This window comes from Tupaia chinensis, unplaced genomic scaffold (assembly GCF_000334495.1).
Source record: "Tupaia chinensis unplaced genomic scaffold, TupChi_1.0 Scaffold000048_1, whole genome shotgun sequence".
Lineage (NCBI taxonomy): Eukaryota > Metazoa > Chordata > Mammalia > Scandentia > Tupaiidae > Tupaia > Tupaia belangeri.
Genome location: NW_006159506.1, coordinates 8,662,704 through 8,669,764, shown reverse-complemented (window position 1 = coordinate 8,669,764; position 7,061 = coordinate 8,662,704). Strand labels below are relative to the sequence as shown.

General features: G+C 47.2%; 1 pseudogene; it reads left to right on the top strand.

Moving 5' to 3' along the window:
- LOC102475288 (diamine acetyltransferase 1 pseudogene) overlaps window positions 1-7,061 on the top strand; it is a 30,188-nt pseudogene that overhangs the window by 21,789 nt on the left and 1,338 nt on the right.

Below are 7,061 nucleotides of genomic sequence, written 5' to 3'. Positions count from 1 at the left end.
AGGGCCAACCATGGTTGAGGTCCCAGACCCGGTGGCTTGCCTTGCCTTCTCACTTTCCCTCTCTCTCTTTCTCTCTCTCATCAAATTAAAATAAATGAATAAATAAATAATTATTAAAAAATTACTGTTGAAATATGCTGTCTTTTTTTAAAAAAAAAACCATACATTGGGACTGACCCTGTGTGGTCTGATGGATAACGGAACTAAATCCCATAGAGCCTCCCAGGAAGTTCAAATCCTGGACCTGGCAGCTTGAGAAACATGCTGTGTGTGTGTGTGGGTGCCCCAAATCCCAAAAAGAACAGAGGAGTGAAGGAGGAGAGATTGCGGTGTGACCATGCCCAATTGGAGGGGGGTGGTGCTTTTTCTCTTTCCGTTTCTCTCTCTCACTGTGTTTAACACATGTGACTTATGGCCAGAAAACAAAAACAAAAACAAAAACAACAGAATTTACATTGGCTCATTTCAAATAACACAGACAACTGAACTGACCGGCTATTCAGAATCGTTTTTATTCATGGGATGTAATGAAGTCCTCAGGCTCATGCTTCTCTGGGGATTAACAGGCCTTACCTTCCATAGACTGGTCTGCACATCTTTCCTCAAGCACCTTACAACACATTTAAGAAAAGCAGCCCGTCTAACTGATGGCAGGTACTCATCCCGTCCACACTGCGGGCGTTGCTCAGATCTGTCACGTCAAGCTTCTTACTCCAAGTTGTTTCCCAAGGAGGGTTTCTAGCATCCTCACATACACTGAATGGGAAATGTGGTCTGAAAATCTGGATTGAATAGGGAGTCAGGGTGGGAGGACGTCATAAACTAAGGTTGGAATATTCATGCTTCCTGAGCACACCCTGAAGATGACTTTTCTTTTTTTTTCTTTTTTTTGGAGAGTTTTTTGCTATAGGGCGCGTGCGCTCGCCAGACAGACAGAGAAAGACAGAGAGACAGAAAGCGAGAAATCACTCCCCAGGGGGGATGGCCATGCCGCAATCCCTTCTCCTCCATTCTCCTCTCGGGATCTTGGGCACGCACACACACGCACCCGGCGTAAGTTTAAGCCACCGGGTCCGGGACGTGAACTGTGGTCGACTACGTGGGAGTCCAGCGACATAGCCATTACGCTGACTACCAGTCCCGAAGATGACTTTGCTACAAGTAAGTACATGAGTGACGGGCTGAGGAAGCATCCGTTACCGCGGATGAGAACTTCGTGTTCCCAGAAAACAGTCCATAAAGGGACTCCATTCTCTGAAGACAGGTCTCGGTCTCCACCGCACTTGGGGTAAAGAACCCATATCATCAGGAGGCTATTCTGCTTAGCTGAGTCCTCTTTTTATACCTTTTGTGGATGGAAGAGCTCACTCTTTCTCGGAGAATGCTTTTTAATAAGTTTTACATTTTTTAAAAAAGAAACATGCTGAGTTTATGTTCAGAATCACTTTAAATAGACCAGAACATTCCATTTATCTTCCTTTCACCCTGGTTAAAGGGCAGTCGTGCTTATGTGCTTGTGGGCACAGACTTCAGGCATGCTGTTTTAAAAATTGTATTACTTATTCTTTAAAATTTGCTAGAGGGCCCATGAGTTCGCATGCATATATGTGAGAGAGACAGAAAGTGAGGAAGTACCCCCATGGGAATGGCCATGCCACAATCCCTTCTCCTTTCTTCTCCTTTTAGGATTTTGGGCACATAGGCCCATGTGTCTGGCATGTCTTTCAAGCTGCCCTGTTCAGGACTTGAACCATGCAGTTGGCCATGTGGGATCCAGCCACCTTAACCAGCATGCCATCAGCTGGCCCTCAGGAATGCTGTTTTTGGTGTTGCATTTTTCAGAAGCCTGTGGGACACTGAGGTCACAATTAGGTGTAGACTCCAAGGTCAGTGAGGTTAGTTTAGGGTTAGATAATTTGTCCTGTTGGGGACCAGCAGTTAGCGTAACGGCTATGTCGCTGGACTCCCACGTAGTCGACAGCGGTTTGAGTCCCGGATCCAGTGGCTTAAACTCACGCCGGGCGCGTATGTGTGTGTGCCCAAGATCCCGAGAGGAGAATGGAGGAGAAGGGATTGCGGTGTGGCCATCCCCCCTGGGGAGATGATTTCTCGCTTTCTGTCTCTCTGTCTCTCTCTGTCTGTCTGGTGAGCGCACACGCCCTATAGCAAAAACCTCTCCAAAAAAGATAATTTGTCATGTTTGGGCTGAGTTTGAAGGTGCCTAGGACATCCATGAATACACACTATTGTATACTGAATTGCAGACAAGTGCTTGACAATGAAATACAAAATATGTTCTTTGGAAAAAAAATTTAGAATATATGAATCTCGCATACTCCAACAAAAAACTCTGAACTAGGGGGTTAAGATGCTGGACTTCCACATGACTTACTGTGGTTCAAGTCCTGGACCTGGTGGTTTGAATCTCAGGCCAGGCGCAGGTGAGTATATGCCCAAAATCCCAAGAGGAGAATGGAGGAGAAGGGACTGTGGTGGCATGGCCATCGCTCCGAGGGTTGGTGGTGGTGATTTCTCACTTTTTTCTCTCTTTGTCCTTTTCTCTGTCTCTCCGCTGAGCACATGTACCCTATACCAGAAATCTCTCTCAGAAAAAAAATTCTGAACTAGATGTTGCTTCTGTTGCCAGAATCCTGATAACTCTGGACTTCGCTATATTACCAAAGAGTCATCAAAGATGAATCTGGAACACGGTGCCCTTAAAGACTGCTTTTTTTTTTTTTTTTTTCCTGGCAGGGAAAAGGACACATTCAAGATGAACAGTAAAGGTGCTGAGTTCTGGGGCAGTGGCTGCCCCTGCCTGGCATGACCCACCCTGATCCAGAGCTATGAGGAGTTGGAGGAGGCGGAACGCCTGGCTTAGGGCTCTGGCTCGGCCTGCTTGTTGTCCTTGACCCTTGGGCCCAAGGGTGCTGACGGCCACTCCGGAGTCACAGGGAGAGCTTTCTGAACCTTTGCTTTTGACCCTGCCATGTCTGATTGGCTCAGAAGTCTCTCTCTCTCTTTTTTTTTTTTTAGAAGTTTTTGCTATAGGGCACGTGCGCTCACCAGAAAGACAGAGAGACAGAAAGTGAGAAATCACCTCCCATGGGAGATGGCCATGCCGCAATCCCTTCTCCTCCATTCTCCTCTTGGGATCTTGGGCATGCATGCACATGTGCCTGGCGTGAGTTTAAGCCACCAGTCTGGGACTTGAACCATGGTCAGCTACATGGGAGTCCAGTGACATAGCCATTACACCAACTGCTGGTCCTGGCTCAGAAGTCTTACAAAAGGAATCTGCAATATGCAACTGTAACTCATCAATTTATCACACACACACACACACACACACACACACACACTCTATCTGTATAAATCTGTGAATGTCAAGGGTTTCTATAGCAATTCAGCAATATTTTCTGTTGGCGTAAGCAGGAGAGGCGACGCTGGACATCTGTGACCAAGTGTCCATTATATAACAGCAGAGGTTTGGGCTTATGGGGGAAGGGGACCCAGTTTCATGTACAGTGACTCCCTCTGTGAGTAAAGCTTGGGCCTGGCTTTCCTGGGCTACCCCAGAGCAGACGTTGTCAAGGTTGACATCTCTGAAATGGCTATGTCCTTTCTTCATGGTCTGGAAACACAACCTCCCTAACCTGGATGAATGCCTGCAATCTTGCACTTTCTCAGGATCCTGCCTATAGAGGGCGCTGACTTGCTAGTGGGCTCCATGAGGTTCCCAACTCTGGGTGGAGGGATGAAATATTCTGAAATATTCTGAGGAGGTACAAAAGCAGTCATACACTTTAATTTTTTTTACTTTTTCTCTTCTTTTGGACTTTTTGTTTGTTTGTTTTTTGTTTGTTTGTTTGTTTTTTGCTATGGGGTGTGTGCACTCGCCAGAAAGACAGACAGACAGAAAGCGAGAAATCACCCCCCAGGGCAGATGGCCACGCCGCAATCCCTTTTCCTCTATTCTCCTCTTGGGATCTTGGGCATGCACACACACGCACCCGGCATGAGTTTAAGCCACCGGGTCCAAGACTTGAACCAGGGTCGACTATGTGGGAGCCCCATGACATAGCCATTACACCAATTGCTGGTCCCTATTTTTACTTTCTATTTTATTATTTTTTTAATTTCAGAGGGGACGTGTACTCACTAGACAGAGAAAGACAGGGAGAGAAAGACAGAAAGAGAGGAAGAAAGCATTCCCAAGAAGGTGTGGTTGTGCTGCAATCCCTTCTCTATTTCTCTACCCTGTAAAGATTATAGGCCTAGAATATTTTTCAAGTCCCCGGGTCCAGGACTTGAACCTTAAGATTGGCTACATGGGATCTGCTTCCCTTAACAACTAGGCCATGGGGCCAGTCTCATCCACTTTTTTTTTTTTTTCAGATTTGTGCCATAGGGTGCATGTGCTTGCTGGAGAGACAGAGAGACAGAGAGAGAAGGAAGGTGAGAAATCACTCCCCAGGATGGCCACACTGCAGTCCCTTTTCCTCCACCCTCTTGGGATCTGGGGCCCACACGTACACATGCCTAGCATGATTTTCAAGCCACCAGGTCAGATTGAATTGCGGTCGTTCATCTGGGAGTCCAGCACCTTAACCACTATGCCACCTGCTGGCCCTGGTCTCATCCACTTTCATTTCTAAAGTTCATTCATTTCTCTTCGCCATGAGTGAGAGAGACAGAGACAGAGATAGAGAGACACAGCATCTCAGTGGAATCCTTTGGCCATGATCCACCCCTTCAGCCTCTGCCAGCACTGGGTCGTGGGCACGTGTGTGTACAGTGTACTTAGGGAGGTCTCTGGATGTGAACCCAGAACCTTCCCACATAGTCAGTCTTGCAGAGCAATGCGTGTATTTTACCACTGCAGCCCTGTCCAACCCCCAGCCATTGCTGATAGGGAACCACAGGGGCAGAGGGCCCTTTTCTCAGCGGGGAAGACAGTGGCGGTGAGAGCGAATGGACAGTATGGTTTAATGCGACTATGTGGGATTTTACTCAATTCCTTCTAATAATATGAGGCAGAATAGACTCATTAACCTCTATTTCAGGACTTGCTTGCAAAATGTGCCCAGTGGAATGTTAAGGATGAGTAACAGATTTCTGCAAATGCAGTTTTGACAGTGTTGATTTAAACTGAGAACTACTATAGTCAAAACCCAGCCCTTCTGTTTCTCCTTGATTTTTTTAAAGAGGTTTTTGCCTTAGGGCATGTGTGCATGCTGGAGAGAGAGAGACAGAGACAGCGAGAGGGGAAGTGAGAAATCACTCCCCCCCAGGGTGTATGACCATGCTGCAGTCCCTTCTCCTTCATTCTCCTCCTGGGATCTTGGACACACACATGCCCGAACACACACACACATGCACTTGGGGCAAATCTGAAACCACCACGTCGAGGACCTGAACTGCGGTCAACCATGTGGGAGTCCAGCGATGTAACTGCTACTGGCCCCTTCTCCTCGATTTTTTTTTAATAATTATTTATTTAAATGTATTTATTTATTCATTCATTTTTAGTTTGACCAGAGAGAGACACATACATGCACACACAGAGAGAGGGAAAGTGAGAAAGCAAGTCACCAGGTCTGGGACTCAAACTGCAATTGGCCATGTGGGAGTCCAGCACCCTTAACCACCATGCCATCCGCTGGTCCCCCTCTCCTTGATTTTTTTTTTTTTTTGAGAGAGGAAGTGAGAAAGCAAGTCACCAGGTCTGGGACTCAAACTGCAATTGGCCATGTGGGAGTCCAGCACCCTTAACCACCATGCCACTTGCTGGCCCCACAAATGTCTTATTTTTATATTATTTTTAAAGAATTTGCTACAGGGGACATACACTCGCCAGAGACAGAGAGAAGGAGAGAGAGAGGGAAAGTGAGAAAGCACCCCCAGGGGGATGGCCATACCACAATCCCTTCTCCTCCATACTCCTCCCAGGACTTTGGGCGCGTATGCATGCATCTGTGTTTTGCGTGCCAATGGGTCCGGAACTCACATCATGCAGCTGGCCATGTGGGATCCAGTGCCTTAACTACCGCACCACCTGGTGGCCCAGAAATGTTCTATTTTTAGCAATAGCGTTGCCAAGTTTCTATTTATAGAGTACCACAAGGAAGTATAATGCCATGTTTGAGTTTTTAAAAAAGGTTTACTTAGTTTTCCCATTATGCAGAGAGAGAGAGAGACATCCCTCAATCAAGTTTCCACATCATAATCCACTTCCAGCCTCAGTTACCCAGGGTAACAGGCACAGGGAGACCATGGACTGTGGATCTTCTTATGAGGCTTCAGTATCAGAGGGTGCAGCATTATCACTGCACCACTGTGGCTGGCTCCTGTGTTTGAAATATTTTAATACATACTGAAGTCTGGGAAATTATAATCCTAAACATGGGGCCAGCCCCTAGTACAGAGTTAAGCCCTTTGCACAGGGAGCCAGATCCCACATGGCAGACGGTGGTTCAAATCCCTGTCCTAGTGGCTTGAAAAACATGTTGGATGCATGCACACACATGCTCCAAATCCTGATGGGATGGAGAAATAAGAAAAAGGGGGACCAGCAGATGACATAATGGTTATGTTGTTGGACTCCTACGTAGTCGACCACAGTTTGAGTCCTGGATCTCGTGGCTTAAAACTTATGCTGGCTGGGAGAACTTACATGCTCAAGATCCTGAGAAGAGAATGAAGAAGGAATTGCAACGTGACCATCCTCCCTGGGGGTGATTTTTCACTGTCTTTCTTTCTCTCCAGTGAGTGCATGCGCCCTATAGCAAAAATTTCTCTTGAAAAACAAAAAAGGGAACCAGCAGTTAGCGTAATGGCTATGTCGCTGGACTTCCACGTAGTCGACCGCGGTTCGTGTCCCTTACCCGGTGTCTTAAAACTCATGCCGGGCGCGTGTGCGTGCGTGCCCAAGATCCCGCCCGAGAGGAGAATGGAGGAGAAGGGATTGCGGCGTGACCATCCCCCCTGGGGGGTGATTTCTCGCTTTCTGTCTCTATGTCTCTCTCTGTCTGTCTGGCGAGCGCACGCGCCCTACAGTG